The sequence below is a fragment of the Rutidosis leptorrhynchoides genome, chromosome 9 (genome assembly GCF_046630445.1).
Source record: "Rutidosis leptorrhynchoides isolate AG116_Rl617_1_P2 chromosome 9, CSIRO_AGI_Rlap_v1, whole genome shotgun sequence".
Lineage (NCBI taxonomy): Eukaryota > Viridiplantae > Streptophyta > Magnoliopsida > Asterales > Asteraceae > Rutidosis > Rutidosis leptorrhynchoides.
In genome coordinates, this window is record NC_092341.1 from 159,288,157 (window position 1) to 159,299,698 (window position 11,542).

Below are 11,542 nucleotides of genomic sequence, written 5' to 3' on the forward strand. Positions count from 1 at the left end.
ATTCAATATTGCAGGAAAGTACGTATACGCAACAAAAATGATAAACGTTAGATTAACCTCACGAGCAATACCCTCGATCAATACCCATAACCTCCATAGCTATAACCCATAATTTCCTTAGCTCTATCCCGTTTGAAAACTTATTTTGAAATCGTCTGAGTATAACTCCGTCGTAGTATTTTATGTATACTAATAATATCTTGAAATAATACAAAGAAAATATATATATGTAATTCGATTGAGAGAGTTTAGAGAAATATATTTTCAAGTTTCTATGAAATAATGAAACCTATTGAATTCTATTTATAAAAGATTTTTGAATTATTAAAGTGAATTATTAAAGTATGAATTATTAAAGTGAATTATTAAAGTATGAATTATTAAAGTAAATTATTAAAGTATGAATTATTAGAGTATGAATTATTAAAGTGAATTATTAAAGTATGAATTATTAAAGTGAATTATTAAAGTATGAATTATTAAAGTTAAAGTAAAATAAAAGTAAAGTAAAGGTAAAGTTAAAGTATAGTAAAAGTATAAAACTATATACGTATAATACGCGTATAAATATATATAATATTAATTTAAATCGTTATATATATTTAATAAAATGAAATATAAATATCGTTATCTTTAGCATACTGGTAAAGTAATGAGTTGTCAATAGTGGTTCTAGATATTTATAAAAGATATATACGTTTTAATAATAAAGTTCTTTTTAAATTGAAAACGTTTTTTTGTACTTTTGAAACTAAATCAAATAAATATGATAATTTTGTTTTCGAAAACTAAATACATTTAAGAATCATTTTGTTAAAAGGTTAAAATAATGGAAATCGTTATATCATAAAACATTTTACAAAAGTAGAATTATATATATTCATAATAGGTTTCAGGTTTTTAAATTACAGTCGGTTGGTGAAGCATGGGATAAAGTCCAAAGGTTAAATAAACGTATGAAATCATCTTAATGAAAAATGTCGAGTTACTAACTTGTCGATATCCAACATCTAAGTTATTTACACTCCACATTCTTATTTTCATATTAAATAAAATGAAAATTAACATAGTTATCTTATCAAGGTCACGAGGAAAATATTATAAAACATGCCTTGGAAATTAAATAGGAATTTCCACTAACCCTTATCTAGTTCCCGTTAATTGATACATTTGTTCTTATTTATAAATCACTTTACCATTTTCCGAATATTGTCAAAAAGAATAGATTTCTTAAATCACAGTGGACCTCATAACATAGGCCCGTAATCATATCATAATGTATCTGATAATTCAATCATTTGATATTATCTCTTAATTCTGTCGTTAAATATATCGAAACAAATACGTTCATGCAAAGTATCATATATCTAATACTTTGTTAATGTTTTCAGTTAATATTATATATTATATATGCATATCTATATACTCATAATTGTTCGTGAATAGTCGAACACGGTCAAAGGGTAATTGATTACATGAATGTAGTTCCAAACTTTTTGAGATTCAACATTACAAATTCTGCTTATCGTGTCGGAAACATATAAAGGTTAAGTTTAAATTTGGTCGGAAATTTCCGGGTCATCACATGTAGGATACCGTACATTGAACTTATTGATTTCCATATCTATTTGATATATTGACCTATCAAAGTTGAAAGATAATGTCAAGCGATTGAATTAAAAGATACTTATCAAGTCTCTTAAGGATTATGATATTATTACGGGTCTCTGTTACGAGGACCACATTGATTTAAGAAAGCATTCCTTTTTAACGGTATTCGGAATAATTGGTAAAGTGATTTACAAATAAAAACAAATGTGTCAAATAACGAAAGTTAGACAAAAGCTAATGGAGATTTCTGTTTGATTTCCAATATATATTTTACAATAATTTCCTTGTGACTCTGGATAATTTAATCATTTAGGTTTCATAATATTTAATGTTAAAGTGAAGTCATGTAGAGTAAATAATTGAGATAATGGTTGTCAATAAGATAAACTCATTTGACATGTTACATTAAGATGATTTCATACGTTTGATCATCCATTAGACTTAATCCTACGATTCACGAATAAACTATAGGTTAAAAACTAGAAACCATTATGACTTACATAGTATATAATTTTACTTTATAACAATTTTTATTATTAAAACTCTTTAATAAAATGACTTTAAATATAAATAATTTTAGAAAACTAAACGTTATAGAATTAATTGATTTAGTTTCAAACATATGAAAATGATTTCAAGAACAGAGTTATTTAAAACCTGTTATGTTTAAAGGTAAATTGATTTAGTAAAGCTTTATATTATGATTTTTATATATATATATATATATATATATATATATATATATATATATAGTGTTTCAAGAACATAAACGTGATACGACATAGCAAATTCTATTATTTAAACGATTATATATAATGATCTTTGAAATATAATTAGTTTTGAAAAACTAAATATTATATTATTAGATAAATATTCCAAACATATAATATGTATAAATTTAATTCTAAATGAATATATATATATATATATATATATATATATATATATATATATATATATACATACATACATACATACATATATATATACATACATACATATATATATATATATATATATATATATATATATATATATATATATATATATATATATATATATATATATATATATATATATTTAACTTAGCCATAAAACATTTTGATTTAAAATAATATTAAATATACTTTACTAAATAACGAGGCGTTGATTTAAAGAAGCAAATGACCAAAACACTCAAATGAATAAGTTACACTATGAGTGGGATAGTTTTTCATTGATTTGAGTCTTGTTATGTATAAAGGTACATTACACGAAACATAAAGTACCAGTTTTCTAAGCGTACAAAAGGACGTTCGAAAAACCAGAACCGGTACGTAAGTCGAGTTTCAACGTACAATTCATCGGTGTTAAAATTAAAAATCAACTATGCACGAGAATATAATATAATATTTAATTAATTCTAAAGATTAAATATATTATATATTAAATAATATATATATATATATATATATATATATATATATATATATATATATATATATATATATATATATATATATATATATATATATATATATATATATATATAAAGTGTTGGCATTTTAAATTGCACGAGTTCTTTAAGGTGGGTGTTAGGTGGGTATAACGTTCTTTAAATAGCACAAGTTCGGTTCCATTTTTTATTTTTTTCATTCATTCTTTCTCAATTCACTCTATATTGCTCCGTATTATTTATCTTATTTATTATTTTCATTATTAATATTTATTATTAATCTTATAATATTAATATTAGTAGTATTATTATTAGTGTTATACATAAAATACTACGATGAGGTCATGAGCGAGTTATTCCAAAATGGGTTTTACGAGCGGGATAGAGTTAAGGAAATTATGGGTTATAGCTATGGAGGTTATGGGTAATGTTCAAGGGTATGCTCGTAAGGTCAATCTAGTGTTTATCATCTCCGTCACATCTACGTAATTTCCTGCAATATTGAATCACAATATTGATACGTGAGCATTCATATCTTATCTTTTATATATTAATAGTGTATCCCTGACTAGTGCTCGAGTAGATATGATTATGCATGCATGTATGTTTAATTTAGTCGTTAGATAGTTTTGATGAATCATGAGTTTGATACATATGCTACGGAGATAAGGTATAAGATATGCATGTCGTTGGAAAGCTGGCGAAAAATTAATAACTTTTCATTTAGAAAGCGTATGATTTCGATGAACGGTTTAGAAGATATAGTCAACTGAATTATCATTAATATTAGAATTATTAATAAAAATGATTATTATTATTATTATCGTCGTTATTATCGTCATCTAATAATTATTATTAAGGTTATTATTATTATTATCATTATTATCATTATTATTATCAATATTATTATTAGTATTATCATTAAACAAATAAATTAGGAAATAATGTGTATGAGTATTATGATTCAGTTAAAATATTGTTAAGATTATGATTTAGATAAAAATATCATTTTCATTATTTTTATCATTATTATTATTATTATTATTAAAAGTATTATTAATATTAAAACTATCATTTTTATTAAAATTATCATTTTTAATAGAAATATAATTGTTATTATAAAATATCATTATTATTATCATTTTGGTATTATTAATAAAATAATTATTATTATTATTATCGATAATATTCAAAAGTGTTGTTATTATTAAGATTGTCATTGTTAGAAAATGTATTCAGCAAAATTATCATTTTATGAATAATATTAGTATTATTAATAACAACAATATTATTATCACTACTATTATCATTAATATGCTTATAATAATATTATTTATTATTAAAATTATTATTATCATTAATAAACATAAATAATTTTATTATTATTACTATCATTATTATTATTAAAATAATTAATATTATTATTACAAAATAATACAACTTTTGTTCATTGTTATTATTATTATCAATATTATTTTATCAAATAAATATGTGATACAAAGATATTTTTACCACACGTAATATAATTACATTAATAATACATACCACTATATTTTTATGATATCAAGTGAAGTTTATAAATTTTATTACTGGATATATAAAATTATATTTACATCATATAAAAATTTTAATATAAATTTTTATTAATAAATGACTTGTATTATTTACTCTAATAAAACCTGATAAATATATTTAAATATATAAAACGACTATATTTAAGTTATATAACAAACATGTATAGATTTTGGAAGTCATTTTGGGACAAGTTGACTTTTGTTGACTTTTACATGATAATCTCGAGCATTAGGATTGTGATACACTAAGACTTGACCTAAATTATTTGACAGATATTGACCAACTTATAAATATATATAATTAATATAGGTTCGTGAATCCGAGGCCAACCTTGCACTTGTTCAATGACGTCATATGTATTTTTACTACGAAATACAGTATTGTGAGTTTCATTACTCCCTTTTTAAATGCTTTTGCAATATATATTTTTGGGACTGAGAATACATGCGCTTTTATAAATGTTTGACGAAATAGACACAAGTAATTAAAACTACATTCTATGGTTGAATGATCGAAATCGAATATGCCCCTTTTAGTCTGGTAATCTAAGAATTAGGGAACAGACACCCTAATTGACGTGAATCCTAAAGATAGATCTATCAGGCCCAACGAGCCCCATCCAAAGTACCGGATGCTTTAGTACTTCAAAATTTATCATATCCGAAGGATGTCCCGGAATGATGGGGATATTCTATATGCATCTTGTGAATGTCGATTACCAGGTGTTCAATCCATATGAATTTTTTTATCTCTATGTATGAGATGTATATTTATGAGAAATGGAAATGGAAATCTTGTGGTCTAATAAAATGATGGAAATGAATATTGATGATAAACTAATGAACTCACCAACCTTTTGGTTGACACTTTTAAGCATATTTATTCTCAGGTTTGAAAGAAATCTTCCGCTGTGCATTTGCTCATTTTAAAGATATTACTTGGAGTCATTCATGGCATATTTCAAAAGACGCTGCATTCAAGTCGTTGAGTTCAATAGAGATTATTATTAAGTAAATGATAGATTAGGTCATTTATAAGTTGGATATTATGAAATGGTATGCATGCCTGTCAACTTTCGATGTAATGAAAGTTTGTCTTTAAAAACGAATGCAATGTTTGTAAAATGTATCATATAGAGGTTAAATACCTCGCAATGTAACCATATGTTATTGTATTCGTCCTTATGGATTAGGACGGGTCGCTTCATGTCAAACCCTATGGATCCATATCTAAGATTCGCGTTCACCGATTCATAAACCAATGACTAAACGTTACCGAGCTAAGGGGAAAATTGGTGCTGATAAATCACCCACACATATATAAAGTTAAAGTACTCGTTTCTAGTAAGTAAAACATAAAAAGCGCATGTATTCTCAGTCCCAAAAATAGTTAAAGTAAAAAGGGAGCTATAACTCACAGTGAATGTGCGGTAAAATCGATATGAAAACGTAAGCAAGTAGTAAGTCGGTCCGAAAGGTCCTCAACCTAAGTCAAAGGTTAAGAAGTCAGTAAATCATCCCAAAAGGTTCAAAAGTACGTAAGTTAAGTCCTAAGCATCATCATTATCATCGTTATCATCATACGTAAAAGATAAAGTAAAGTTTTAACAAGAATAGAGATCGAAACGAATAGCTAAATTCGTACAGCCGTTACGACCTCTATAGAAACTGAAATGACACGCGGCCAGTAGCCAAGGCTCCATTTATGAGTCCTCTTACCGCTTTTGAATTTTCAGATCCTAACTCGATATCATTTGACCGTGGCGATGGTTCAAGCGTGAGTAGGTCAGAAATTTTAGCACGTCGTTACGAAGGCGTAGTGATTTTCGGAAGGCTATAAATCCTAAACCGTATATCGGATTTAGGCGAGTCTTAAATGAAAAGTCATCTATACATCCCGAACTTGCTGGAAATCAATTTTCCAGAAGCTCCAGGAGTCAGATCAGACCCTGAAAAATAGAAACAAATGCTCCAGTGGGTTTCTCGGTGTTTGATGCTTATCACGGTTCTCATCCTTGATGCGTATAAGCCTCAAGTGTAAAACTCTTTGATGTTTTAACATCATTATGACCAAGTTTTAACCATAAACACACAACTAAAAGTAAAAGCTAACTTTCTACAAGTTTTGAACATCAAGGTCGTCTCTTTATTGTATAAACACAATAAAGCTTCAACCTTTGTCCTTTTGATACAAGTTTATGCATCTTCATCATATGAGATGATGAAGACTTGATGTTATTGGTGGTTCCAAGTAAGTGAGATCTACAATAATAACTTAGATCTCAAGTGTTAAGAAACCCTAAGCTAGAAAGCTTGGATCTTTACAAGATTAATGAGACCACAAGCTAGAAATCTAAGATCTAGTAAAAGTAATGAGATCATAAGCTAAAAAGCTTAGATCTAAACAAAATAATGAAACCCTAAGCTAGAAAGCTTGGATCTTTAATGTTCTTGAAGATCCTTAAAGCAAAAAGCTAGATCTACAAGTTACATGAAGATCATAAACACAAGTTTTGATCTTTTAACAAAAATAAAGTGATCTTAAGCTATAAAGCTTAGATCCAACAAGGTAATGAAGATTCAAAGCTAAAAAGCTTGAATCTTTCATGTTCTTGAAGATTCTAAATCAAAGTTTGAATCTACAAGATGTAACAAGATCAAAAAGCTAAAAACCTTGATCTCATGATGATGATGATGATGATGATGTCGTGATTAAGAAGAAAAAGAGAAGAAGAAGAAATTCAAGAACTTACAATTTCTTAAGCTTTTAGTGTGAGAAAGACTAGAGAGAGAATTAGAGAGAAAGTGTGTGTGAGATGAGAATGAAATGAAGTGTGAAATGAAGAATGAGGCTTGCATTTATAGTGGTGGTGGGGGTGCATGGTGGCGACGGTTATGGGGGATAAGGGGGGGACAACTTTTGCTTTTGCATGGTGGTGGTACAAAGGTGGTGCTTGTATGTTGGAATCCCATGCAACATTTTGTAGTAATGGCACACAAAAATGCTAGTATTTTGGCTTATCTAAATGGGTTTTTTTCTTACATTTTAATGGGTCATAATTCCATTAAAATTGGGCTAACTTAAAAGTCCATTAGCTAGAGTAGGGTGGACTTAAGGCCATTAAGGTAAAAAGTCCATTAAGACTAACTAGTGTGCATTAGTAAAACACTAAGCATAATTAAGCAACCAATAAGTCAATAATTGTCATTAGAAAATAACAATTAGTATTACGTAGTCATAATATTCCAATTATGATAAAAGTTTAACGTGTACAAAGTACATAGCTCGCTTTAAACGACAATTGACACTAACGGTCATAAAAGCATTCGGGGATCAATTTAAGTGATTACGCACTTAATAACACGTTGTAAGATATTAACGAAAGTAATTAACATGAATAAATATCCCAGAATATAATATAGCTCAGTACGCACAAATACGCAGTTTCGTGAAAGTAATAAATATAATTATAAGTCGAAAAAGTCGGGTCGTTACAGAATTCTTCAATAAATTTATACAAAAATTATAGCTTAAGCATAAGCTATTCTAAATCTGTTTGTTCTTCGCCCGACATTGCATTCTTCCATACTTAATCTCTAAAGAGTCTTTAATAAAACTTCAAAACAATCTGCTCGTATTATTAAACTGATTATCTTCCTCTACATTCATTCTATTATGCTTCTAACTTGTAGATATCACTACCCTCACCTTCATGGAACTACATTTCACGAACCCCTCAACCTCCACCTAATCACTGTTAATCTTCACATGCTTAACGAGAGCGATCTCATCTTTCATTACCCTAAAATGAGGGCAATCCTCCATAAATATTTCCTATGTGGCATTCATGAATTTCCTCAAACCTTCACTAACTACCTTTCTCCTTTCATCCAAAGTTGAGACTACAATGAAAAAATCTTCGTACGGTTTACAATAATATGCAATGAAAATCTCTCGGTCTACGATCGTGCTCATCCAAAGAACCCTTGATATGACCGAAATGGATGGTTTTATATATGCGGTGTCGTTAAGCCGCAAGGCGTCAGGATCAGCCGATCGCGAGAGAGAACAACGGTTTATTATTTATATTTTGCGGGGCCTAAATTTACTTTTAACTTTCTAAGGTAGAAGGTGTAAGTTAACCTAGGGTCGTACTTTTGAATGGTTTAACAAATTGAAGATTAAGTGGGCAATTGTCTTTGGTTAAATTACCTAGATAAAGTATAGTAGTTGGTTTTAAGCTAATAGTTCTAATTATGGGAAAGTAGAGATGAGGCCGTATGGCAGGCCGTTTTTCACACTAGCAGGCCGTATGGCAAGCTGGATGGCAAGCCGTATGGCCTGCCCTGGTCAGCCTTGTTTCCTGGATCGTAACTTGATTTCCTTGGTCGTAACTTGTCTTTCACCGTTTTTACTCTAGATTCTTCGTTTTAGCTCCGTTTTACTTGATTCTTTTTGCATCGCCTTTGTAATTACTTAATCTACAAAATTAACCAAAAAAGTGATTATTTTGGCGACAAAGTTTGGAAATTTATGGATTTAGGGATTAATATCGGGGTAAAAACATGACTTTTTGGCCGATATCAAATACCCCACACTTAGCTTTGCTTGTCCTCAATCAAAAAGCGGGAATATAAGGTTCTTTCTAATAGATTCCCTCTCGTCCACCCTTGGATCCTTTTATTATGCCTTCGTCAGAAGTCGCGACATCTTTCGAAAGTAATGGTGTATCCTATCGTATACACACATAAAAGGCATAATGGTTGCATAAAAATAGCATCAGGAAGGCTGGAAACAACAATTTTGTGGAATTATCCGTCCAGCGTTCTCCGCTGTACAGGCTGCTCCGTCATGCGTAAGCCCTGAAGGCCGCCTAGCGTATAAGCCCTCGCCGGAGAACGGCACTTTCAGCATAAATTTCGGACCACAAATAACAGAACGTATCATCATCTGACACGTGTCCCCGAGCAATCTGGTGGATCTAACACTATAAATAGACCCCTTGGGTCGTCATTTTACACAGTTCAGACATTCTGACAACTTTGAGAGCTGAGACTTCACCTCTCTCTTTCTCTCTCTACTTTCTCTCACTAGAAGTCATCCGGCTAGCATTTATACGCTCTGCGGATGACAGATTGATTAAGCCACCCCACAAGTTCTTACACTTGTGTACCGGGTCTGCATGGATTATTTTCCGAGGGTAAAAATCAATCGGCAACACTCCGCCCTCCTAAAAGTTAGATCACTTCTGGTCTCTTGTTGACATACTAATCCTTACCTCATAAGGAAATAGGTGTTAACAATGGCGCCATCCGTTATTAAGACGAATCATCTCACCAATACTGATAAAAACGGCGAGGATAACGAATTCATACCCATAGAAGTGGGCATGATACATCCATGGCAAGCTGGACAACGAAGGAAGGCAGAAGTATTAGAAGATTGGGAAGAACAATTAATATCATTTCCTTCTATGTGTAACACAAACCCATCTGATGGTCCAGTAGTTATAGAAGCGCGAGTTGCAAATTTCTTAATACGCAACATTTACACTAACACAGGAGCTAGAGCAGACATTATGTATGAACATTGTTTCATACAGCTACCCAAAGATGTACAAGAGAGAATGAAGGAAACATATGTGACGTTGGCAAGTTTTACAAGTGAGCCATCGTGGTCTGAGGGAAGTATTTTGCTTGAAGTAACCTTGGGCAAGCCACCCCTAAGACGTACAGCCAACATTGAGTTCTTGGTAGTTAAAGCAAATTCACAGTACAATATAATTTTGGGAAGAACTGCTTTAATGATGTTTGGAGCTGTAACGTCAACTGTACATGGTATGATGAAGTTTCCAACACCAGGCGGAGTGGCAACGTTATATGAAGAACGGCAGAAGTTAATTGAGTGTGCCCAAGTAACAAAGGCAGTAATTAAGCCAATCATACACGACGATGGGTCAATTTCACCAAATCTTAAATTTCCAGATCAGAAAATCATAATTGGGCATACGTTGTCCACTGAATGTAGAGAAAAATTATACAATATTTTGACAACAAATTTAGACATTTTTGCATGGCAGCCGTCTGATATGACCGGTGTTCCAAGGGAAATTGCAGAGCATAGGCTAAATGTGAACCCCAATGTACATCCTGTTTGTCAGAAAAAGCGTGGCATGGCGCCAGAAAGAAGCAAGTTCCTTCGTGATGAGGTACGAAGTTTGGTAGATGCTGGGATCTTGCGAGAGGTCAAATATCAGATATGGGTAGCCAATCCGGTCATGGTTAGGAAGCCGGATAATTCATGGCGGATGTGTGTGGATTTCACGGATATCAATAAAGCATGTCCAAAGGACAATTATCCTTTACCTGAAATTGATTGGAAGGTTGAATCATTAGCAGGATATCGATTCAAATGTTTTCTAGATGCAGCTAAGGGATATCATCAAATCCCGATGGCTTTAAAGGATGAAGACAAAACGGCTTTTCACACGACGGAAGGCATATCCTGTTATATGAAAATGCCTTTTGGTTTGAAGAATGCAGGAGCAACATATCAACGACTTATTGATTTGGCGTTTAATGATCAAATTGGGCGAAACTTAGAAGCTTACGTTGATGACATTGTCATCAAAAGTCATACTGAAGAAAAGATGTTACGAGATATACAGGAAACTTTTGCATCTCTGCGAAAAATTAACATGAAACTAAATCCCAAGAAGTGCACGTTTGGTGTGGAAGAGGGAAAATTCTTAGGTCATATTGTCACAGAACGTGGAATTAAAGCTAATCCTAAGAAAATTCAAGCAATTGAAGATATGAAGTCACCAACTAGCAAGAAGGATGTTCAACGGTTACATGGATGTCTAGCAGCATTAACAAGATTCTTGTCCAGAGCAGCTGAAAAGTCACTTCCATTCATGAA